Source organism: Microcebus murinus, chromosome 4 (assembly GCF_040939455.1).
Source record: "Microcebus murinus isolate Inina chromosome 4, M.murinus_Inina_mat1.0, whole genome shotgun sequence".
In the NCBI taxonomy this organism is placed as follows: Eukaryota; Metazoa; Chordata; class Mammalia; order Primates; family Cheirogaleidae; genus Microcebus; species Microcebus murinus.
In genome coordinates, this window is record NC_134107.1 from 12,553,469 (window position 1) to 12,580,004 (window position 26,536).

The 26,536-nt window shown below is 44.0% G+C and overlaps 1 long non-coding RNA gene across 1 annotated transcript in view; it reads left to right on the plus strand.

Moving 5' to 3' along the window:
• Positions 1-2,491: 2,491 nt before the first annotated feature.
• Positions 2,492-26,536, plus strand: part of LOC142870580 (uncharacterized) — a 29,414-nt gene continuing 5,369 nt past the window's right edge. Inside the window, exon 1 of the long non-coding RNA XR_012918916.1 lies at positions 2,492-25,430. This is a non-coding gene — a long non-coding RNA (uncharacterized LOC142870580). The remainder of the gene's footprint in view (positions 25,431-26,536) is intronic.

Here is a 26,536-nt window from a genome sequence, read left to right on the forward strand (position 1 = left end):
TCCCAAGGAAAAAAAGCTGTGTGGAACTACGGAGGCCAACAGAGCATCTATGTAAAGATCTCTGAAACTGTGCCCTTTTGTCCTTGAAAACCAAGGGTGGTGGTGGCAGCGCCAGACACAAGGGCACAAAGGAGCCTTATTTGCCTTTGTGCCAGGAAACCTACTCTTTATAGAACCCTATGCTTTGTGTGCTGCTAGTTCTCCCTTCTCTTTTTTCTTTGAGACAGAGTCTCACTCTGTTGCCCCGGCTAGAGTGCTGTGGCGTCAGCCTAGCTCACAGCAACCTCAAACTCCTGGGCTCAAGTGATCCTCCTGCCTCAGCCTCCCGAGAAGCTGGGACTACAGAAATGTGCCACCATGCCTGGCTAATTTTTTCCATATATATTTTTAGTCGGCCAATTAATGTCTATTTTTAGTAGAGACAGGGTCTCACGCTTGCTCAGGCTGGTCTCAAGCTCCTGACCTTGAGAGATCCTCCCACCTCTGCCTCCCAAAGTGCTGGGAGGATTACAGGCGTGAGCCACCACGCCCAGCCTCTCCCTTCTCTTTGAAAAATAAAATCTCAGTCATTTCTGGCAGCTCTACAGCAGTGACCACCCACCCCTCAGATGCCTTGTCAGATAAATAAAAGGCTGGCTCCACAGCCTGGGACTGTGAGGCAGCAGGGAAGAGTCACTCCATTGGCTTCATATATCCCTCCCAGCTTTCTAGAACATTCTGACAGGCAATTCCCTTTTTCTGTACCTTTCCCTCAGGCCAAAGTTGTCCTACCCCAACCCACCACTGGAAATGTCAGGACAGGACTAGTGAGGCAGACCTAGGGGCAGGGTGAGCTACTGGAATCCACAGCTGGCAGAAGAGTGGGGCTAAGCAGGCCAGTGAACAGGCCCGGGCTTGCCACATCATCGACTTCTGTGTTGAAGGTCAGATGAGACCGAGTCACCAGTTTTCCGAGAACCACAGGGAGGGGTGCATGCTGGGCCCCGCCCTGGCCGCAGATGCCATCTCACAGAGGCAGGGGAAAAACAACTTCCCCAGTTTCCTCCCGGTTGCCAAAGGATCCTGTTGTCTCTGGTGGTTTGTTTGGGGTGTGACTGTTACCCCAGGAGACATCCTGGCAGGACTTCGTGCCAGATGCCATTCTCAGTTCTTGTTACTTTGACCAGCGTCCTTTTTCTGCCTCACCCTTCAGGGGCCGGGGGCTGAACAGATGGCAGCAGGATCCGGGCAGTGGTTCCTCCTCACCCTGCACCATCCCCCGCCAGGGTGGCTTTTCAAAATCCTCTCCAGACATTCAGGCCCTGCCCAGCCTTGGCAGGGGGCACAGGAGTCCCCAGGGTTTGCTTCTAGAAGACCCGGGCCAGGGCCTGTTGGGTGGCAGTACTTTAGGCCCTTGCCCTGAGGCCACCATAGGCTCTAAACTGCCCTGGACAAATGTAGTTTTTTAAAATATCACCTTTCTCCCCAACGCCTCAATCCAAAAGTAAAATTAGTTGAAAATCTATACCCTTTTGGTAGTGTTGCCATGAGATTATACATACTATTTTCAGCACAAAATCTTGCTTTTACATTATTTTGCAATAATTAAAGTGCCTTATTCCATTTAGTCCATCAGGAACACATTTCACTGAGTGTTCTACCCCACCAGGCGTGTCTGCTCTTAGGGACACTGCCGCTCTCCAGACCCCTGCAGACAGAGTAACAAAATCTTTTTTTTTTTTTTAATTTTCTCATCAATGCATATATATATATATTTTTTTTAATTTTCTCAAGAGTAACAAAATCTTAACACATGCCCCTCAAGTGACGGGGCAGCTCCACCAGAGCTTAACGTTGTCACCAACTTGCTCCCTAACACTTTCAAAGGACACAGCAGGGTTTCTTAGCCAGAGATTGTCAGCTGGGTCCAGGGTGAGGGACACCGCGTCTACCCTCAGACGTTCGCGGCCCCCCAGGCTCGGCCCCCGGGCCGCCCCGCCCCCACCCGCGCGCCCCAGCGCTGACGTAACCGGCCGACCACGAGGTGTGTCCCCGCCCGGCAGTCACGCGCCGCCGCCCCACCCCACCCCCACCCTCCCCGAGTGATGCGCCCTCTGCAGAGATCCCTCCGCCGCCGCCTGGAATTTTCCAGTCGCTCTGCCGGCCCTTCTTTCGGGCCTCTGCGGGGCGGGGTGACCTGAGGCGACCCTGGCAGCTCCTTTTGCCCGCTCAAGAGAGCGACCCCCGCCACCTGCCTCCTTCACCAAGCCCCTCATTTTGGGAACTGTGCAACTCCCCACCTCCCGTCACCACCACTAGAAGAAAAGGAGGCTTTCCTCCTATGGCACCCGCCTCCCAAGTGTGACCTTGAGGTCTGTCCTTCACCGCAGGAAGCACTGCTAGGGGAGAAGTGGGAATAAACTAGGGAATTTAAGGGGGTGGCCCCTGGGGGAGACCGGGAATCGGCCGTGGGCAGGGTGGGGGAGGGACTTTTTTTCCGGTGGCAGTGGAGGAATCGTCCCGTTGAGAAGTTTGCCGAGTGATGCGACCCAGGGCTATAAAAGCAAAAGTTGTGACTAGTCCAGCAGGAGTTAGCGACAGGGAGGGCCGCTTGCCTGGGTTTAGTTGTGGGGGAGGAAGTGGCTAGTTTAGGGTCTCAGGGGACAAATGCGGGAGTTGACCGAGTTAGATGAGACTGGGGCTGTGGGGGTGCGAGGAGGCGAAAGAATGAAAAGGAGACCAGATCTTGGGAGGACCACAGTGGGGCGGGCTGCTTGGGAGTTGCCCGCAGTTACCCATAGGGAGGACAGCAGCTCTCCAGGTCAGGCTGGGCCTGCTGCCTACCGGAGAGGGGGGACTTGACCTCCAGGAGGCCACTGCCTTTCATGGAGTGAGGGAGCCCCAGGGCCCTGGTTTGGGTGAAAGGAGGCAGTGGTAGCGGAATGGGGCACTTGATGCCCTGGGAATGGTCAGGAAAGGAGGACTGTAGGTGGGCTGGGAGGGCCGACCTTGAACTTGTCAATGCTAGCAGCCCCCTTTTTTTACAGACAGAGGGTTGTGAACCAGCCTGGGAATGAGGCCCTGGTCTTGTGGAAACTGAACTTAGCTCTGCTGGGGTGACAGCTCTGGCCCAGGCTGGTATGTAACTTGGGCTCGGCCTGGTGGAGCCCAGGTCTGGGTGTGAAGCGAGCCCCCGGTCGGAGGTGAGGGGTGGTCCAAGGCGTGATTCCGGAGGTAAGGTGCCAGCCTCCGCTGTTACTGCTGCGGCACCTAACGTGATTGATAGGTGGGGGCTGCTGAGGCAGGATATTTGTGTGTCTTGGGGCGACAATTGACCAACGCTTTATTTTCCAGGTGGCAGTGCTCCCCTTTGGACTTTTCTCTAGGTTTGGTGCTAAACTCTTCTGTGAGCTCACTCTACCCCTCTCCCTTTAACTCTCTCAAGGGTATCATTCACTTAAAACGTTGCCTCTGGTAATCTGGTAAGCCTGGGGAAGTAGCCTGAGTTCAGGGACTGTCGCAGTTGGTGTTGTTGGTAATGGTCGAGTTGGAAAGGCTCTCCCCGCTGAGAGTTGGGGTGGGGTGGGTTGGTGTTGCTTGTTGGTGCAGAGGGTGGGGATCAAATGTGTACCCTTGGGCGGGCCCTCAGTATTGGTTCCAGCTCAACGTTACACAGATGCCTCATGGACCTGGTTTGTTACTGTAGTGTTCATCATGGCGAGCAGATGGCACCAGGAGAAATGGAGCCCCTGGCCAGTGTGAGTCGTAGCAGTGCAGGAGGGGAGACCCTGGAGGAGAGCAGAGAGCCCGCCTAACTGCAGATTGAATTTCCAGAGGCTTAGGAGGAGGAAGTTCTCCGATGTCATGTTTTCAGGCCTTGCTCCAGCCCTGTATTCAGGAGGCCACCATTTAAGGTTTTCAGATGAGCTTATGAGGGGGCAATCTTAAAAAGTCCAAAACAGATGGATCCGGCTTGAGGGGCCATCCGCTTTGAATGAATGTTTGTTCCGGGAGCACATGAATGCCAGCAGGCACCCCTCCTTTCTTGGAGTAAAGGTTTTCAGATGCTGCATCTTCTAAATTGAGCCTCCAGCCATACTAGTTCTGTGCTACATGCTACGAACTTTGTTTGCTTCAAGAAGATTCTTTAGAACATTTTAACAGTGATGCCGCCACGGAGAGGGATGCCTTGTAGATGGAGCTTGCAGATGGAGCCCAGTGATCGCTCACCTACCCACCTGTTTGCCTACCTGCCTTGCCTGTGTGTTGCTCGGAGGAATTCTTAGTGCATTGAATAAACTTGGGTGTTGGGGGGAAACTGTTCAATTTAAAATGCCTTAGAGGGGATACATTAGATGAAGGAGAATGTTAAATTGAGGGGATCAACGTGTTGTGCTAAAGTCTGGGGGTAGGGGGTGGGTTATGCCCAAATTCTGTGTCAGGGACGGCAGGTCTATATTGGGCATTCCGGTTGCATTACAGATTACTAGCAGAAGGGAATGGTTAATGTAGCAGTAGTGATCTTTAGCTCTTAATCCATCTTAAAATTTTATTTATTTATTTATTTATTTTTAGCAGTGAGGTCTCACTATGTTGCCAAGGCTGGCCTCCTGGGCTCAAGTGATCCTCCTGCCCCAGCCATCTGAGTAGCTGGGATTACAGGCATATGCCGTATCGCCCTGCTCACTCCATTTTTTTTAACTTGAATTTTACTTTATTAGATTGCAAAGAATTCTGGGCATTCCAATAAGAGGACCCTGTGGTGGGAGTTATAGGAGGTGGAGGGCACACTTAGCACTGGTGTTGGGAGGGATCAGGTGGAGAAGGGGAGGTGGGGTGGAGTAGTAGAGATGTGTGGGTTGAAGGTAATTCTCTGGAATTCTGGGGAATCTAATAGAACTGCTGAGCCAAGGAAAAGTACTAGTAAGTAAATTGTTAGTGCTGGTTAAATTGTTTGGAAACTTTTTAAAGTGCTTAGAATTTTAAATGTAAGGAAAAAGCAAAATTGTTTTGCTCTGCTGCAAGGTGGGAAAGACTGACAGTGTAACCAAAAACCTGAATATTAGTCACTTGAAAGATGAGTGCCATGCATCCGCAGATTAACATCCTTCACTGTTCTTTACAAGCTTTATGTGTGTGTGATTTTCAGTAACAGTCTTAGGAAAGACTTCTAAATGCCTAAATTGTAGGTTTTTAAAGTATTTAAGTGAGCACCTAAAATGAGGTTAAATGGGCTCTTCTGGATTTGTAATTCGTGTTTCGTCACAGATATTTTGAGATGGAAATTCTAAGCAAAGTGAAATACACAATACAATTATTTTGAAAATATTTTCAATAATTGAAAATACAGTTATCTTGAAGGAATTTCGTATATAAGTCGTGCCTTTTAAACACATCTTTTGTCTTTTCTGTGTTTGGTTTAATAACGGCAAAAGTTTTGCTTGCTGTTGTCTTCATATCATAAGTCATTGTAACGAGAGAACCAAATAATCTTGTGGTCACTGTAAAATTACTGTAATATTTGGTAGCAAATGATACATGGGCCTTTGCTAAGGTTAGAATGAATAATCCTTTGTATTTTTAGTTTCAATGTTTGCTTTTTAAATGATACAGGATTAGAGGGGAGGCTATCAACCAAAATCAGTTTGAAAAATAAGAGCTAAGTGGAAGTTGGGGTGGGAAGGGCCTTTATTGGATGGGGTTCTGTAAAATTCAAACAAAGTCAAAACCCTTCTTGTTTCTGAGCTGCATCTCTTGAATAGTACCAGTGGCTTTTTATCATGTCTCTCTTCCCTTTAAGTTTCATCTAAAACATTTTAAATCCCCAATACTTGTATCCTTAGAATATTTGTGTCTTATGGGTTCCTTTTTTTAAATGTTTAAAAATATGTTGACTTGGTAGTTCAATTCTTAATCAGTGACTTGGGCGTGATGCACATGATTACTGTTGGAATTTAAAGTGTGTTAGTCATGCTTGTATGGGGAAATGTTCTCTGGTATGCTATTGTGAAATCAAAGCTGTAAATGTAGGTGGTTAAAGTACTTCCATGTTGCTCTGTATGGTAACAACTAATCCTGTTGCATCATGTACCTAAATTACTAATCATTTTTCTTCCCCTTACAGCACAAATAAAGGTTTGAGTTCTGAACTCATTAGAATTGTTGTATTACTGTTACATTTCTCAACCCCTATCGAGTTGCCTTCATAAAGATGTTGGATGTATCTTTATATTGTAGATTTAGGCCTTTATTTCCTAGCTCCAAGTAATTGAGGCCATTTCCGTAGATGGAGGTAACCTCAAATAGAACTGGTGTGCGTCCTCAACGGCGTGAAGACTGGTGGGTGGGCAGGGGGGCGCTGCTCACTGGGACTTGGTAATGGTTGTGGGAAATGTGAACCACACGGCCAAGGAAGGTGGGTGTGTAGGTGGGGCAGTACTTTGACTATATTATCCTAAAACATTACCTGGTTAGATTTCCAAGTGGTACCTATTTTTATTTGTTTAGAGGAAACAGTCTAAAGAATAGAATGGACATGTAATACACATTTTCCATATTTGCAGTCTTTGGGTAGCTGGAATGTATCTGGGACTTGGGTCTAAGTGCATAATTCTCATGAGTTTGGCTTACATTTTTTTCTTTTGGTAAATGACTGAAATGTTTGGGCCTCCTTAGGTAAGTGCTGTGCAAAGGGCACAGCATAATCCAAATATGTGTCATACATAATCCAAAATATGTCATGGTTTGTAACTTGAGTCTGTGTCCTGGGTGGGGACGTGGCAGCAGAATTTCAACCTGGGAACTGTTCCGTACTGGCGTGTATACTGCTGTTCTGTGTTACCTCTTTTGGGCTGTAAGGTTTTGCCTCACAGGAGACAAACTTTGAGCTCAGAGTGGAAACCATTTCCAGCTCTGCTGCCATGCTAGCTCCTGAGTGTGTCTTGCACTGGGAAGAGGAAGTCACCATGCTGCCCAGCAAACCTTTTGCCTGGGGCTCACACCACTGCCAAGAGTGGACACTGCTGGGTACAGGTTCCAGGATCCTCTCCGTGCTCGTCACCCCTTTCCTCCACGCCCCAGAAACAATCGATGCTCCTTCCCTGTCTTCCCCCTTCTGTTTGCTTTTTGCCCCAGAACCTCTCCACTACCTCCATCCCTTCTCAAATCTCCTGATTTTTCTTGTTTTTTATGTCGTGGGTACAGAACTGCTTCCAGCATTGAGGAAAACTGTTTGAAGTGTGTGTATTTAATGGTACTGTTTCCCAGCAACCGAGCCATGCTGAAGAATTGACTCATGGGGTACAAATGTTGAGTATTAGAAGTCGATATGCGATAGGTTTTCTTGATATAGGAGCAGAGAGGTGAGGCAGGCAGGTGAAGGCTTGGCTCACCGTCCTCCTTTCCCCATAGTTGTCCTCAGGTGGGTGGGCTGGGCAGGCGATGTTGATGGCAGTGCTGGCAATTGTTACTAATCACTGGCTCCTCATGCATGGGTCTAAATTCAGCCTTCCCTGTGAACTCCTGGAGGTGTGGATGATACAGTGGGTTTCAGTGAGTGGGCTTGTGCTGGTCTTGTGCAAATTAAAAGTCATGGGGCATAAGAATAGCAGAAGTTGAATGTGACATTGTTTTAAAAAGGAAAATAGCTTGAGAGGAAGTATTGCTTGAGGCTTCCCCAAGCGCTCAGGTTGGAGACACTGAGGATTGCAGAAATGATCTGTGGTACAAAAAGAGATTGACAGTAATTGCCCTCACCCCACCCGGCCAGCTGCCCTTGGTTTGTCCTGTTGACCATGGCCATGAAGAGACCCAAGGACCCTTAATGCCTGGGCTAACCTCTCTGTGTGTAGTGAGGTCTCTGGAGGAAGTGCTAACTTCTGGCCGTGTGGTACTTGTTATATGTGGTGCTGGTGTGAAATGAAGGCCAATAGGCCTACATGTATTTGTGGTATCTTAAATGTTTGTATTTAACACACAAAAATATACTGATGCAGTCCTGAAATAGCAAGGGGAAGACAGCAAAACAAGAACTAAAAATAAGAAAGACGGGAAGGTGCATGTTCCAAGGCACGTGGCCTTGACTTCTCTGAGCCGGGTGCCCTCTCCACCCTGCGCCTGCTAGTGTGGAGGACCCGCCGCCACCCTCTAACCCCTCAGCCCTCACGCCTTCCACCTCTTTTAAGTAATTCTTCATTGAGTTCTTGTGTAAAAGGGGTTCATTGTAAAGTTTGAAAATAAGGAAACTGAAAAAAAAACCTCAGTAAATTTCCATTAACAATTGTTATGGACATATTTGCTTCTAGAAGGTTATTTTTCCAATGCATAGACTGCATTTTTATACAAAAAATGGGATTACACTGTAAATTCTGTTTGGAAACTCTTTAATATATAGTGATCACCGTATGTTGTCATTTGAAGTATCTTTTTTAAGTGGTGATATAATGTTCTGTTGCATGTATGTATCAATTTAAACAATCTTGTTTTGATGACCATGTTGGTTATTTTCCAGGTGGTTTTTTTTTTTTCCTCTCAGGAAATAATACTGGAATGACTTTGCTTGTAGCTCAAACTTTATCCCAATTATTACTAAGTCTTTGGGAATACATGAATACATTTCTAGAAGGAAATGACTATGTCAAACTTCTTTTTTTTTCCTTTTTTACTTCAGCATATTATGGGGGTACAAATGTTAAGGTTACATATATTGCCCTTGCCCCCCTCCCCCCTTATGTCAAACTTCTTAAGACTTTAGGTTCATATTGCTAAATTGCCCTCCAGGGAGGGATTTTCTAATTTAGTGTTCTCACTAGTAAGGCAAACCTGACTATCTCCCCCCTTTTCCTCAGAACAGGGATTATCATGTTAAAAACCTTCGCTCCTCCAATGCGTCAGCCTAATTTTACCCATGGGTGTGAGTGTTACTTCGCCTGCTGGTGAGATGGAACATCTTTCCCACGTGTTGACTGGCCATTGGCTGTGTGTGTGTGTGCACGCGCGCGTGTGACTTTCCACTTCTTAATCACTCATTTTTCTGTTGGTTTTGTAAAAGCTATTTACATATTAATAATCCTTTGTATTTGATGCAAATATTTTTCCAGTTTGTAGACTGCCTTTTTATTTTGGTCATTGTGTTTCAGACATATGAAAGTTACACAGTTTTTCTGAGATTCATTTATCACCATGGTTTCGGTACTTGGCATTATGCTTAGATGTTTCTCACCCCAAGAGCATGTAAATTATTCTAGTGCACTTGCATGGTTTCACTTTTTATATTTAAACCTGTACTCCAAACTGGAGGGTATTGTGGAATCTGTGTGTGGGGAGGGAGCCTGGCATCCTCTCAGAGCCCCCAAGCTTGCCCCCTCCCCATGCCCACCTCCCTGTGGCCAGGGGGATGATGGAGTGACAGATAGCCTTGTTGCCACCATGGGACTGGTTCACTGGAGACCACCTTGGGGCAGGCAGGTGGTGTTTCCCAAATGGGATCCTGGTCTGTTGCTCCTCCTAGGCGCCTCATTCCCCCAGCTGAACCTGTGGGGTTTGGACCTACGGCTAGCAGATCTGGGTTCTGATTCTGCCACTTAGCAACTTTTTAACTCAGAGCAAGTGACTTAGCCTCGCTGCGCCCGTTTTCCTTGTCTGTGAAATGGGGTAAATGAACATGTGTGTTTGGCACACAGCTCCTCCTCATGGAGCTCTTACAATGAGTTCTCTCTCCGAGCGCCTTTCTCGCCTCCTGTGTCACCCAGCGTCAGGTCTGGCCATTTCCTCCCGGCTCCCTCTCCCCAGTTCCCAGCCACCTGCGCGCCTTGCACCGGGCCATGTGTGCAGTGGGAATCGTGTGTATATTGTGGTCTATTCTCTTCATACATTTAATTTCATTTCCACTAACATTTCCCTGAATCAGCTGAGTCCACAAACACATTTGAAGTGGATTATCCTCAGGGTTGTTACTCCTCCCACAAGAATTCCATAGATGGGCTTCCAGAAAGAAGTCTGTGAATCCTCCAAAACTGTGTTTTTCTGTGGAAAGCGTAAGTTTCATCAACTTGTCAAAGAGGTCTGTGCCTCAAAAAAGATTATGAATGAACAAATGAATTATTTTTCTTATCCCATTTAGCTTATTTATACTATAGGATATTTAGCCAGTCCGTAAGTTATTAAACTGTGTTTTGACTATTTTAAATTGTGCTGCAATGACCATCTCTATAAACTTGGTATATTCCTAGAGGGGCATTGCCGAGAGTCAGTGAGCATGTGTGGTCCTTGTAACTGTAACTCTCTTCATACTCCAGTGACTCTCCAGAAAGCTCACACTTCCCTCTTGTATGTCCAGTTCTCTATGTAGTTGCTAACATCAGGTTTTTTCAATTGTATTTGTTGCTACTTTAAAAAACTTTTGTGGTGAAATACCCATAACATAAAATTTACTCTCTTTTAACCACTTTAAGTATATAGTTCAGTAGTGTTAATTGTATTCACACTGTGAATATTCAGTCTTAAGTATAATTCACATTGTAGTACAACCAGTCTCCAGAACGTTTTCATCTGTAAAACCGAAACACTGTACCCATTAAGCAGCCGTCAACTCTCCTTTCCCTCCTCCCAGCAGCCCCTGGGAACCACCATTCTTTCTACTTTCTGAGTTTGACTAGGTGCCTCATACAAGTGAAATGATGCAGTATTTGGTATCTTTTTGTGACAGGCTTATTTCACTTAGCACAATGTCCTCAAGGTTCATCTATATTGTAGCATGTGTCAGAATTTCCTTCCTTTTTATAAGAGCTGAATAATATTCTGCAGTCTGTATGTATCATATTTCATTTATATGTCAATGGACACTTGGGTTGTTTCCACCTTTTGGCTATTGTGAATGCTGCTACGTACAAATATCCTTACTATTATATTTACAAATGTAATGCTATAATGTACAAATATAATTTTGAGACACTGCTTTCGATTCTTTTGGGTCTGTAACCAGAAGTGGCATTACTAAATCATATGATATTTCTATTTTTAATTTTTTGAGGAACTGCCATACTGTCTGCCATAGCAACTGCGCCATTTTACACTCTCACTAACAGTACACAGGATTCCAAGTTTCCACATCCTTTGCAACACTTGTTATTTGCTGCTTTTTTATATAGCAGCCGTCCTAATAGACATGAGGTGATATTTCATTGTGGTTTTGATTTTTTTGATGTTTAGTGATGTTGAGCATCTTTTCATAGGCTTACTGGCCATTTGTACATCTTCTTTGGAAAAATGTCTATTCATGTCCTTTGCCCATTTAAAAAAATGGTTTATTTGGGTTTCTTTTTTGTTATTAACTTATAGGAGTTCTTTCCATATTCTGGATAATAACCCCTTATCAAATATCCTATTTGCAAATATTTTCTCCCATTCCATAAAGTTGCTTTTTTACTCTGTGAATTGTGTTTTAGTTTTAAAGTAGTTTTTAGTTTTGAAGTAGTCTAGTTTATTCATTTTTACTTTTGTTGCCTGTGCATTTGGTGTCATATCCAAGAAATCCTTGCCAAATCCAATGTTAAAAGATATTTATTGCTGCTCTTGAAAGTATTTTAGTTGTCTTAGTCTAAATTTCCATAATTATTACCTAGTCCAGCTATTTTGCCAATTGATTTACCATCTACATTTCTCCTCTTTGACTTCTAACCATGTGAAATTGTTGTATTAACTTTTATAATGACCAGAAATTCTTGGTATAGTTGGGAAGGTAAGATTTGCCAATTATGATGGTCAAATTTATTCTCCTTTTTCCCCTATTATTGTTGGTATAAAAAGTATTATGCAAGGACTTTAAAAATTAGTGTTTAGATAAGTCTAATAATAATAACTGATAACTCTGTTGGATTTGCTTCTGATTACTTATTCTTTAGTAGCTAGACATGTACATACTTGCACAATTACAATAAATACTCTTATTCATTTAAATTACTTATACCGATGAAGTTGAAATAGCAAATTTTTAATGAATAAATACTCTTTGCTTTTTCACTCCAGGCCTGTTGATATTAATTTCTTAAAATTATCTGTCTAGATCTATTTCTGGAAATTTTACGCTCTGGTTTTAGTTGTTTCTAATCAAACACAAAGAAATTTAATGACAGTTACCATTCAGTATGTTTTAAAATCGGGTAAGGAGGAGCTATGATACTCTTCTAAGGCAAGAATATTCTCTCTCCTTGTTGGAACTCGAGTTCACAGAACTGGGTTAATCTTAAACTTTGGTTTATGATACAACGTGGCTTTCTTTTATTTGCTTCCTTGATTGTTTTAATAATGTGGTAAGCATTTCTGAATCTCCTATCCAATATAAAAACTAGGACAGCAAAGACGGTGACTTCCTTCCACTCATGTGGTCCCACCCTCATCCTTTCCCCGCCTCCTCCTCGGCCAACATAATCATCATGCTAAATCCTGGGTTTATCTTTCACTTGCTTTCTTTTCCTATATCTTTTAAAAAGAATCTTGTCTAAATGTGTTTTTTCAAAGTACATATTTCTATGTTTGCTGTTTTAACTTCATATAAAAGTTATTATATTGTATGTCATCTTCTGGAACATTGTCATGTAATATAAGATTCATCACTGGCCTGGTGAGCAGTTCCTTTGGTTTGCTTGTGGACTAGAGCCTGTCCTGTGACTGTACCCCAGTTAACACATCAGTTCTCTTCTCTCAAATGTCCTTATAAAAGAGATATGTGGATGCTTTCTCATTATGCAGAACTGAAACATGACTGACAAGGTTTGTACTACCAATCCTCCTCCCTCCAAAGGGAACCAGTGTTACCTCTTGGCTGTGTTTCCTGGCAGATCTCTTTCCTCTTCGTTTACATTTACATCTAAAAGATGTTGCATTGGTTTTCTTTTCTACGTGGCAAAATACTATTGTAGACTGTACATTATTAAACTAGCTTTTTTCATTTTACAGTCGGGAGATTCATGTGAGTACATATAGAACTGCTCTCATTTTTTAAACTGCTGTGTAGTATTCCTAACCCGGACATGCCACTAGTTATTTAGCTGTTCTGCTGTTGATGGAAATTCGCCCTATTGCTAATCTTTTGATATTAAAAACAATACTGTGTGATCATCGTTGTACACAATGCATGAGTGTTTCTCAGGGTAGGTTCCGAAAAGCAAAATTACTGGATCACAGGCTGTGGGTAGACATTTTACTATATTCTGCCCTATTGCCCTCCAGGGTATGCAGATTTTCCTACCTGAGTATCAGAGTATCTATCATTCATATCCTCTTTGACGCTCTAGGTCTGGAACTTAAATTTCTGCCAGTTGCCATCTTTGATCTGTCATGTATGCATAGTGACTCACTGAGTCTTTAATTGGTAAAATAGATTCTTGTCATTTGTGTGAATTCAACGCTTACGGGCTTAATGCTGATGGGGGACCCAGGGTCCAAGACATGTAATAATTTATAATTGTGTCAAGGTGTAATTTTAAAAAATTACTCATGTCATGAGGCTGTTGTAGAGGCCCAACCTAATGCTTTGCTTCCGTGTCACACTGTGGCTTCATTTTCTGCTTCTTCCTGTGTCACAGCAATTCTTCTGAAGGGACCAAGATTTTTAAGATTTAGGTAAGTCCACAGCTAATGTTATATTACTTACTGTTGTAATGGCTAGGACTGTGGAGTATATGTCTGTGACAATTTATAAATCACTAGTATTGTATTTAAAATTCAAACACTACAGAAAAAGGCAGTGTAAAAGATAAAAGTTCCTCTGTGGTTCCCAACCTCCAAGATAACTACTAATAACATTTTCATTTATATTCCTTCAGACATTTTCCCACCATGAATGTACTAAAATTTATCCTGTTGTTATTCTCTTTCAAATGGAATCATACGAGTACTATTATTTTATAACTCCAGGATGTTTAATTTTGTGCATCTCAGTGCATTTATATTAACCGTTTTCCTATTGATGGCTTTGACATTATTTCTAGAGTCTTCTGGCCACTGCAGAGTGTTGCAGTGTGCGCCTTTGAACTCCCCTTGGTGGCTGTGCTGCATGGCCGTAGGGGCAGTAAGGGCTGTGGCAGTTTCAGGTACTCTTACCTACTCTGGTTCCGCACGTGGGGGTCTGGGATGCTCAGTTTTGTGAGGTGGGTTGAGAGCTTCTGCTGCCAAAATAGAATAATGCTGGTCTTCTCATGTGTGTTGAATTTAGTTAAAACTGTTGAGTGGCTACAAACCACTTGCCCGTACCCGAATTTGGTATAAGATGGCGTCTGACTTGGCACCACACAGTAATGGATCCTGTAAGTCCCAGTGTCTGCTTCCTGGTGTTCTTTCCCCCAAGCAGGTTAAAAAACAAAACACAAAGTATCCTAGGAAAGCAGCTGTGACATTTATAAAATGTGATATTTAATTATATATCTGTTTTGTCCGTTGGGCTCTCACCTGGCGTCCTGATGCAGAAGCAGTGCTGTCTGCTCCTGCCCGCCCTCGGCGCAGCCGCAGCCGCAGCTGCCTTCTGGGCTTGGTGCACGCGCTCTCCCCTAAGGGGCCACCCAGTGCCGGGAGCACAGGGGAACCTGCTCTGACTCTTACTTGCCTCATAGGGTTACTTGTAGGGACACAGGAAGCTAAACATTGGGGACAGCAGGGCACCACCCCAGCCTAGCATCTGCCCGTGCCTTACTATCTCCAGAAGGCAACACTTGAGTTCCTCAGGGCCTCAGCCTTCAGAGTGACCAGTGCACTATCCTCCTTATATGTCAGTGTGACAACTGTGTGACCCCCCACCTATGTGTCAAAGCAAGCCCTTGCCTCAGCCTCTGCTCTTGTGGTGACACTAAAGGCAAATGTTTTGCTGTTTTCCTTCCAACTTATTCCACTTACATGTGTAAAAAAATGTTCAAAGTAATAACTGCACGTATTAAGACGTTAAACCCTGTAGGTGATATAGTGATGTCTTTAACCCCAGCCTTCTTCTCATAGAGATAACTGTCCTGGCCAGTTGTTGGAGTTTTTTTCTGGAGAAGTCTGTGCACATATAAATCTGTAGAGGCACAAGCTTATGGCATACCCAGCCTTACACAGTGATGGTTCAGTTAACATTCATCTAGGAGAGCACTGCGTATCTGTGTTTTTGGTCTACCTTGGTCTTTCAACATCTCTGTGGTAGCTATGTTTGAATTACCTATTCCCTTTTTGGAGAAATTAATCATTTGCCATTTTTGCTGGGAATGCTTTATTGTTTTTCACCAGTTTTTAAGTTTTATGGTAATATTTTGCTGTTCAGAGTTTTAAATATATATATGTACTCATTTATTAATATTTTCTTTTATGGCTTCTGGATTTTATGAGTAGTTCAGAAAGGAAACAACTAGGTTGTTTCCAGCAATTTTCACTGTATGTATATAAGGCTATACTGGATATCTGTCTACATGTGTTTTTATGTATATGGGCAAGTGTTTTGTAGGGGAAAATTTCCTATAGAGGGACTCCTGTACATGTACATGAACATTTCTAAATATGATGGATGCCACCAGCTTGCTCTCTAGGGAGGCTGTTCCAAATGACATTTATCCACACCTTCACCAATACTGTGTTCTTAAACTTGTTTATGTGAGCAGTGGAAAATAGTATAGTTTTTATTTGCATTTCTTTTTGATTATATATTTACTGATTAATAAGAGATCTTTATATATTAAGGAAATTAACCATTTGTCAGTTTTGCTGGAAATACTTTCCTGTTTTTCACAGATTTGTAAGTTTTATGGTAATATTTTGCTGTTCAAAGTTTTAAATATATATGTACTCATTTATCAATATATTCTGTCATGGATTCTGGATTTTATGAGTAGTTTAGAAAGGCTAATCCAGCTGAAGTTTTTTTTTGTTAAACCTCATATTTATTGAATCTATCTGGACTTAACTTTGGTATAATGAGTGACTTAGGGATGGTTAACCTGTTGTCCCTGCACCATTTACTGATTAATACAGCTGTTCACTATTGGTCGTCTACACAGATGCCCGTTCCAAATGGTTTTACGTATTGTAGTCTATACCTGAATATATAGTAAGGACAGCCCTACCTCATTATTCTACTTTATCAGAATTGTCCTGGCTATTCCTGCACGTTACTTTAACCTTCCCTACAATGTCTTCATGCTGTTGTCTTCCTATATGAGAATAAGGTATGTTTTCCCATTTACTTGGATCTGTTTAATTTGACTTTGCATTATAGGTAAAGCTGTGGTCAGTAATACTCATCTGGATTTATCTACTTTGGTGTCTGGGTATCCTAACCTGCCTCCTAGCAGACCCTGCCCCATCTGAAAGACCACCCCCATCAGAGTACTTTTATTTATTTTTGCTCTGCCTAATGGTTACTTGTCACACTGATAGTATCCAATTCAGTGGACTTTGCAGTTGAAATGCTCCTATACACATTGTCTTTTTTTTTTTTTTTTTTTTTTTTTACCATTACTAGACTGGTGAGACATTGTCTTGCTAAAAATGCCACTAAGTTTATGCAGACCCAGCTTGGAAAATGAATTGTGCCCAAGATCACATTCAAGGAGAGTTCGGCAGGGAGGATTTGCTTTCTGAGTCTGTGTGGCTATGTGAGTGGCTGTCTCACTGGGAAGTTCTGTGTACAGAGAATGTATAGATGGAATCCTGCCCTAGTGACCAGCTCCTGAGCCCTGTGCTTAACCCTTGAACTGCCTTTTCCTCTTGTCCACAGCCTGCTGGAGCTTCCTACAAAATGTATTGCGTGCTTTCCTGTCTTACTAGAGACTGTACAGACCAGAATCTGACATTTCTTCAGTGTCTCAGGGCCACCATTGTGAACACTGTCCTGTCTGGCACAAAGTAGTTCCTTTGGGGGCCACTGAGGTGGGGACAATTTGTCCCTTCCCTAACTGACTGTCCTTACCAGCCTGGCCGTCTGGTTATGAGTCTACTTTCACTTCCTGAGAGCCGGTCCATGCTTTCCTTTACCAGGCTGGCTGTATGCAGCAATGGAGGCAGAACCTGGGAGCAAGAGAATCCAGTCTGTAGTTCAGTTACTTTAATATTTTACATGTAGGTCAGGGGTGGTCTGTGTCTGCTTCAGAAAGATGTGTATGGGCTTTTTTTTTTTTTTCAAATCAGATAGTGTTCTCTTTTCTGATTAGGATTTTTTTTTCTGACTTTCTGTCAAAATAGGATAGGGCGAATTTCTCTGTTTCCTAAAACATTGTTGTGTACAAATCTGGTTATTTCCTTAAGGTAATTTTTTAGCAGTGAAATTACTGGCCCAGAGGTTATGACAGTTTAAAGACTTTTGCCCTAGTTACTGGCGGGGTACAGCTAATGCTCCCCAGTAGGTGACCAGCTTTGCTGTCCCCATCTTTATTTTATCTTGCCTGATCTGAAGAAAAGAAACAGTATCTCGGTATTTTAATTTGCGCCTTTTGATCCTGTGAAGCTGAATGGATGCTCGTGTGGGTGAGCTGACCCACTCATCTGCTTCCTGCCTCACTTGTGTTTCCACTGCTCTGTGCAAACTTGACATTGAGGACATTTTCCCCTGTTACAACACGTTCTTCACGCCTGTAGTTTGCTTTTTAATTTTATGTGTTGGATCTTGCTGGCGATTTTAAAGTTTGTAATCAAACCTATCAATTTTTATTAGTGTTGTTTCATCCTCGGGTGTTATGCTCTGTTTCCTTCTGATTCCTTCATGATTTCGTTTTTGACACTAAACTTTTTAATCCATTAGAAGTTGTTTTGGTGCACAGTACAAGGTAGGACTCTCATTTAGTTATTTCAAAATGGCTAACCAATTTTCCCAGCACCATACACTGAATAATTCTACTTTCTATTCTGATTTGAAACGTGCCTTGTTAATGATTGGCTAAATACTTTAAAGTAATTAAGTCCATTTCTGGACTTTCTAATCTGATCTCTTCTACATCTGTCTTGTTTTATTCGATCAGTGTTTTAATTATTTTAGCTTTATACAGACTAATTTTAATGTATGGTGATATAAACCCCTGTCTCTCTTTTTAAAAGTGTTTGGATTTTTATTGGAATTTCATTACATTTATAAACATGATACGGAGACTTCCTGTTAGGAACTAGTCTCCCTGTTCATTCAGTATAAGATGATTTTCATGTCCCTTGGGAGTATTGGATTTCTCTTTCTATGAGTTATGCACATTCATGAAGTTCTTCCTTGACATTTAATATTCTGTATTGTGGTTAGATATGTTTTTCTATTAAAATTTCTGATTATGGTAGTATATAAGACTTGTTTGTGTGTATATATACTTTGTTTTGTCAATAAATATGCTGAATTTCACTCTTAGGGTCAGTTGGGAGGCAGTACAGCACCTTGGCTAAAAGTGCAGTCTTTCAATCATGCAACCCAGCTGTGATCCTGGACTCGCCACTTATGTACTTATTTACTCTCTGCCTCAGTTTCCGCACATGTAAGAAGTAGTACAAGGGTTAATGAAATAATGCAAGCACTGTGCTAATTACTCTCTTGACATGGAGTGAGCACTGTTCTCTTGGGTTTTCGAAGTAAATAACAGTCATCTTTGATGATTACATTCATCATGGGAATTATTCCATTCCCGTGCTTCTCTCTTCCTGTCTTACCCGTATTGGCTGTGATCACTAATGAGCTATGAGCATTGTGGTCTTGTTCTTGCCTAAACCGTGCTGGTTGGATCCATCAGCAAATAGAGGAATAAAATCATGCTGGGCCCTGGGAGCTGCACATAAGCCCCCTAGCAGCATTTTTTTGTGTCACCCAAAGGGGTGATTGACCTGCTGATGGTCTACAAGGCAAGTTGGGGTCATCTGCTAATAGACTTTGTAAATTTTAATGTTTGTATAATATTACTAGTTTTCCATTTATGGTGGTAATATAAAGTTTCCTTTTCAAATAACTTTATTTTCCCTTCTAAAAATTGAGATATAATTCACATACTATAAAATTCATACTTTGAAGTGTATAATTTCATTGATTTTTAGTACATTCACAACGTTGTGCTACCATCGCCACTGTCAATCTCCAGAACTTTTTCATCGTCCTAAACAGAAGCTGTGTACTCATAAAATAACTTCCTGTCCTTCTCTTCCCCTAGTCCCTGGTAACCTTTGTTATACTTTTCATCTCTGTGAATTTGCCTATTCTCAGTACCTCATATAGGTGTAATCATATAATATTTGTCTTTCTGTGTCTGTCTTATTTCACTTAGCATAATGTTTTTGAGATTCATCCATGTTGTAATGTTTAACAATACTTTATTCCTTTTTATCATTGAATAATATTGCATTGTATGGATATACCCTATTTTGTTTATCCATACTCATCATTTGCATATTTGGATTATTTCTGCTTTTTGACTATTATGAATAATGCTGTGAACATTTGTGTACAAGTTTCTGCATGAACATATGTTTTCAGTTCTCTTTGGTACATACCTAGGAGTAGAATTACTAGGTCATATGGTAACTGTATATTTAACTTTTTGAGGAACTGCCAGACTGTTTTCCAATGCCATTGCGCCATTTTACATTCCCCACCAGTAACATATGAGGGTTCCAACTTCTCCACGTTCTCGCCAACACTGGGTATTATCTGACTTTTTAATTATAACCATTCTAATGGGTGTAAAATGGTATCTCATGTAATTTGACTTGCATTTCTCTGATGACTAATGATGTCAAGCACCTTTTCATGTGCTGTTGGCCATGCATATATCTTTTTTGAAAAAGTGTCTATGCTGATCCTTTGCCCACTTTTTGTTTTGTCTATTATTGAATTGTAAGAGTTCTTTATATATTCTGGATTAGAAATGTTATTTGCAAGTATTTTCTCCCATTCTGTGGAGTGTGACTTCACTTTTCTGATAGTGCCCTTTGACACTTTTACAGTATAAATAAATTTATACTGTAAAAGTGACTTGATTTAAGGGGAAAAAGTGACTGGCTGTACTCAGACAAGGTATTGTGTGAATAATTAAGGTTTGGGGAGCACCCCCCATGAGACCACAGGTGTTTACAGGCAGAGAAAAGGGTGCAGTCCTTAAATGTGAAGTGGATGAGAAGTGCCACTCTGTTGTGTCTACCACCTGCTAAGCGTGCTGGATCCTGAGAAAGGGTATCGTTTATTACTACACTGCTTGGAAGTGGCTGACTTGTTTTTTAAAACATAATAATGTTGGATTTATTCATATGTCTTTCCTATATTTTTTGAAATGAACTTCAGGTTTCTCTCCTTTTATCATCTGATGATTTTATTAGTAGGTTATTAATTACTCCATTAACACTAATGAAATATTAAGCCCTCCTATGATTTCTGAACTAATTAAGCCCTCCTATGATTTCTGAACTAAGCTATTCTTAAGCCTACAGTTTTATACTGTTGACATAGAAATGAATTAGAACTTGGACTGCAGGGCATTGTCAGGCAGGTTTTGGTATCAGGAGAGGCAGAGACTATAGTCAAGAGCAGTGGTGATGAACACAGCCTTGAGCTGACAACTTGCTTTCTGTTCCCTACTTTGCCACTTGGTAGCACATGACTTTGGCCAAATTTCTTAAATTCTTGAAGCCAGTTTCCTCAGTGATGAAATGGACATAAAAATAGTGTTCAAACATATCTGTCGGTTTGTGTGAAGCTGAAACGAGCCGCGCGGTGCAAGCACTTTGTGAGTGAGGGGAGCTGCAGTTTTTTGTCCATTTTCTGACAGGAAATATATCAGGCAGGTTCCCAACCCTCTGTGCACTGGGCAGGCTGCATAGCATGAAGCGTCCTGTAATGCCAGCTAGGGTTGGCACTTCGTTTGGGAAGTTCAGTGGTTCTCTGAAAAAATTTTCAAGTTCTTCCGGGATTACTGGGCTATTCAGTATTTCTATTTCATTATAAGTCAATTTTTCAAAGTTATGTTTTGTAAGAAAATTGCCTTTTTTGTGTATTAGTATAGATAATATCCTCTTTATGAATAGTTTTTTCACTTTTTGTTTCTTTCTTTCTTTCTTTTTTTTTTTTTTTGAGACAGAGTCTCGCTTTATTGCCTAGGCTAGAGTGAGTGCCGTGGCATCAGCCTAGCTCACAGCAACCTCAAACTCCTGGGCTCAAGCAATCCTCCTGCCTCAGCCTCACGAGTAGCTGGGACTACAGGCATGTGCCACCATGCCTGGCTAATTTTTTCTATAGATATTAGTTGGCCAATTAATTTCTTTCTATTTATAGTAGAGACGGGTCTCGCTCTTGTTCAGGCTAGTTTCGAACTCCCGACCTTGAGCAATCCACCCGCCTCAGCCTCCCAGAGAGCTAGGATTACCACGCCTGGCCTTTTTTTTTCTCGATACAGGGTCTCACCCTGTTCCCCAGGCACTGGAGTGTAGTGGCCTCATCATAGCTCACTGCAACTTCAAACTGCTGGGCTCAAACCATCCTCCTGTCTCAGCCCCCCAAGTAGCTGGGACTACAGGTGTGCACCACCACACCTGGCTAGTTTTTCTATTTTTTGTAGAGATGGGATCTTGCTCTTGCTCAGGCTGGTCTCAAACTCCTGGCCTCAAGTGATCCTCCCGAAGTACTAGGATTACAGGCATGAGCCACCACATTTGGCCTTTTTACTTTTTTTATTCCTAGTTTTTGTATTGAATAGACTTTCAAGGACTCCATTTTACTGGCCTTTTCAAAGAAGCAGCTTTAGCTAAAAGAAGCAGTTCTGCTGCTTTCATTTTATAATTTATTAATTTCTACTTTTATTTCATTCTTACCTCCTGCTTTCCTTGGATTTTATTTTATTTTACTCTTTTTCTACAGTCTTGCATGCTTGATTCATTCATGTTCAAGTCTGCATACTTTTTTTTTAGCATATTATGGGGGTACAAGTGTTAAGGTTATGTATATTGCCCGTGCCCCCCCAAGTCTGCATACTTTTAACCATCAGGATAAGGGGAGATGGAAGGTGGTAGTGGGGTCTGTGGCGTGAGGCAGGCTTGCTCTGGCCCCACCATGCCCTCAGGGCCCTCAACTGCGGAGGTGTAGGGCGTCTCTAAGGGAGGCTACTGATGCCACCCCAGGAGGACGTAAGGATTCTTGTGGGTAGCCACAGCCTAGCAGGCACATGCGGCACACAGCAAAGGGATACATTGAGCTGTTGTTTCCTCATTCCACAGAGTTTCAATTTTGAACAGTCACTCCATCAACATCCTCCAATGCCAGACACTGACCTGGTCCCCATGGACACTGGCATTCAAGATGACTGGCCTTGTTCCACGATCCTCCTGTTCTCACCAGGGACAGGCCTCAGATGGTGATGACACAAATCATGGGTTCAAGGCAGTGTGGTTATAGTTTTGGCCCAAGAGTGAAAACAGAGCCCTAACTAGGGGCAGGGACCTTTGAGCTCTAACTTGAAGGGTAGGAGGAGCAGGAAGAAGAGCATTCCCAGCTGAGAGAGGGCACAGGCAAGGCCTCTGGGCTGTGCAGGGCCAGACAGCTCCTGCTGTTTTGAATGTATCGCTTCCTCTCTTCATTGCTTAAGCAATGATTATTTTTATAAGTGTTCCATGGCAGTTGAAAAGGTATTCTCTGTCATGATCCACATCTGGATCAGTCTCCTGATGCTTTTTGGTCAAATCCAAATCCACTTCAACCTTGTGTAATGAGAAGTAAGAGTTTGGGGTCTCTACTGCCCCTGTGGTGGCCTAACAGTTTGCTCTATGTGTTTCATTCGATGCAGGGTTATTGGTCCATCTGGATTCCTGACAGTACAAACGACCCTCCTCAGTGCAGAGCTTTCTGTTTGCCATTGGCCGTGTCTGCTGTTGACAGTGCAAACTCGCACCTGAGTGTGCACACGCTCACCTGCTGTCTTGTTTGCATTGGACTGAAATACCTGTGGGGGTTATTTTCATCTGTTGAATCTGTAACTATTTTTACATATTGTTTCTGCTTTCTGCCCATGTCCAAGGTGTTTATTTCGCATGGTTGTGATTGGTATTTTGCGCTCTCCCATATGGTTGAGGCCCTCTGGGGCATTCCAGGGTGTGGGCTTTCACTGCTGCCTAGGCCTCCTGGGCCAGTTCTAGCTTTTTGTGATTATAAATTGTGCAGTCACAGACACCTTTGGGCAAATCCCCTTTTATACCTCAAGGCTGCTTTTGGTTTGCAATCCCCATTGGCCATAGGGAAGGAACGGTGGATTCTCCCTGTACACTGCCCTGTGCCCTCCAGGTGGCTCCCAGGGGCCAGCTGTGTGCACTGCTGTTTCCTGCCAACACCAGCAGTTTTACTTTTGCTCATTGACTGAGTGTGCAGTGGCTCCTGGAAGCCATTTTAATCCTTACCCTTCAGCCAGGGCGTGTTTCCCTGTGTTGTCACTCTCTGGGGTTGCCACAGTCCACACCTGAGGCTCTTTTTGCTAATGTGTTGAATTAACTCTTTGCTCATCTTACAGAGTATGTTTTGATCACTCCCATTTCTGAGGCTTTGTAAGGCCAGAGCTTTGTTGCTTCAAGAGCAGGTTGGGACTTAGATGACCATGCACCTTTCCTCTCTGCTGCTGCAATAAGTAAGTGCCTGCACTACGTGGTGGGGGGGCAAGGCTGAAGGGAGGTGTGAGGGGAGTTGGGCACACTTGCAGGAGGGGACATGAGGGAGATGGGGGGTGGAGGTGGTGGGCCCACAGGCCACCTGCCCCTTTAAGGCGGCTGAGGCTAGGCCTTCAGGTCCACACACCTTGGGGTGTGTGTGGGAGAGAGGGAGAGAGAGAGAGAAGTGGGACTGACTCTGCTCAGGCTCCTCCAGATGAAAAGACCCAAACCTCAGCTGGGCCTGGTGCTCTGTGTGCCCCTGAGCAGGTTCCAGCCTTCTCTGAGCCTCAGCTTCTCATCTGGATCTTGCTGGGGAGGGGCTTCTGAGTTCCTCAGCGCTGGCAGGAGGTGCTCCAGGGACCAGTCCCATAACAGGCCAAGAAGGACTCGTGGATGATGACAACAGAGCTTGTCGTGGGCTCCCCTGGACCCGCCGTGGCCTGGGGGAGGCAGAGGTCGGGCCTGGAGCAGGGGGTGCTGTGGGGTGGCCTATGAGGGTGGCCTGGGGGCAGCTACTAGCCAGGGGTCCAGGGTGGGCTTCGTGTACCTCTCGGCTCTGGGGCCCTGGTAACTCAGACACATCCTCCCCAGAACTCAGACTCCAGGTCAGAGTCCAGTGTGAGGAGAGAGGCTGGTGGAAACACGGTGCTTCTGACTCCATTTTCAAGTAATGGCTGTTCCCAGGAAGGAGTCCACAGCTGACGGTGGCCGAGGGATCCAAGGACGGAAGGCGAGGCAGGTGGCGCATCTGTGGGCTGTCAGGTGGTTGGGGCCCAGCTGATCCAGAGGACCATCAGCATTTATTTGAGCTAGGCCAGAGTGCTGGAAGTTTCTCCTACTTCTTAGATGCCCTGTTCTGATGAAAAGAATTTTGCCTTTAATTATAAAAGTGATCTGCAGAGTTAAAAATTCAAGCCATGGGTAGAAAGTGAAAGTAAACTCCCTTTCCCCTCACCTATCCCAGCCCTACTACACAAAGATGGCTTCTCAAGTTTGTTAGCATCTTTCTGGAAATTTCTATACACATACAAAAATGTGTCACTCCTGCCAATGTCTCAGAATGAGCAGGACTGTGACTCAAGTTTCCCTTCGCTGGTCTGACTTAATGTGCTCCTACAGCTGGTACAACAGGAAACATGTGGCCTTGAAGCTGGGGGACATTGTCCCCCTGGCTGTGCCTTTGCAAGGGGTGTCAGGATGGCAGGTGGTGAGCCTGGGAGGAGGAGGGGTGCGGAGCCGCCGCAGGTGTTTCTTTTACTGAACGCGGCTCATGGCCGCGCTCAGGTTTTGCTTTTCACCTTTCAGTCTGTGAGAAAATGAGCAGGAAAAAGCAAAAGGCGCTGGTGGTGGCACACCCAGCATTGCTGGGCCAGGGTTCAAGTCCCTGCGGCGTCCTTGCTTCCTTCTGGCTCCCTCCTCCGCCCCTTCTCCCCACCCCACTGGGGACATGATGTCCCCCAGGAGGGAGGCATTGGGTGGGGCACCCAGGGCCTCTCCCAGGGGCCCTCCTGTTCATCCTATGGCCTCATCCTCCTGGAGCCCTGGGGCTGGCTTTCAAGGGCTCTAACTCCTGCAGCCCCGTCCCCCGGCCACATTCAGCTAATGAGTCAGTCCCATCAGCCCTCTCTTGTGGGAAGGGGAGGAGGACGGCTAGGAGTCTGCACCTGAGGGGCCCACCTGGAGTGGCCACACTCCCCACCTGGCCTAATCCTCTCCACCACGACTCACAGGATCAACCCTCTGCCGCCGTCTTCTCCACCTCCAAGGAGCAGGATAGTTCTTCCAGGAAGGGCTGAGTGGACAAGGTCAAAGGGAAGGACGGCTGGGCTGGAGATGGGCAGTGCCTGGTGAGTCCTGGGGGTGCAGAAGAGAGGGGCCAACAAACAGCCCCTTGTGCAGGAAGACAAATGGCTTGGGCCACGGCCACGTGGGCACTGAGGGGTCTGAGCCTCCACTCTCTAGGTGCCTGGGACCTCAGGAGATCCTCCAGGTTGGCACGCCACAGGGACAACTGCTGAAGGATGTTACACAGGAGAGACACGTGGTCAGATCTAGATGTGAGGAAGGTTACCACCCAGGCCAGGGGGAGGACGGAGGCAGCCATCACAGGTGTGAGGGGAGGACTGGACTGAGGTGGCCACAGTGGGGACAGGGAGGAGGAGCACATGCTATGGTGGGGCTTGGCTGGGCAGAGTGCCAGCCTCAGTGGGCCCCTTCTTTCACTCTCAGCCAGTTTTTTTCCATCTGTTTGGATCCCAGACCCCCAGTCCCTGGGCAGAGATTTTCTGCATTTGACCAGGAGACAATTTTCTTGTACAAAAACTTTTTTTTTCCTGCCTTGCCCCTGCAACAGCTTTTTAAAAATATATTTTTATTCTTTCCTGCTTTTTCTAGAGAATGAAATGTTTTTTTAAGGCAAGCATAAGGTGAAATTTATTGAGGGGGAGCAAGATAGGATTATAGACCAAGAGCAAGATATACATTTACAGAGCAAGATATATATACCACAGATGACAATGAGACCCCTTGTCATAGCAAAAGAGGTAAAAAATATTTTAAAACATTTTTATTGTAGTAATATTAAATTTGCCATTTTAACCACTTTTAAGTGTGTAATTCAGAGGCATTACTTACATTTACAATGTTGTGCAACCATCACCACTATTTCCAAAACCCTTTCATCATCCCAAACAGAAACTAGGCCCACTGAGCAGTCACTCCCCATCGCCTTCTTCCTCCAACCCAATAATCTCTAATGTCCCTCTGTCACTGTGAATTTGCCCATTTTAAATGCTTCACCTAAGTGGAATCATACAATGACTGCCCTTTTATGTCTGGATTTTATGACAGCATCATGTTTGTAAGGTTCATCCACGTTGTAGCAGTATCAGAACCTCATTCCTTTTTCCCACTGAACAATGCCGGATTGTCACCGTCCAACATGCACACCACA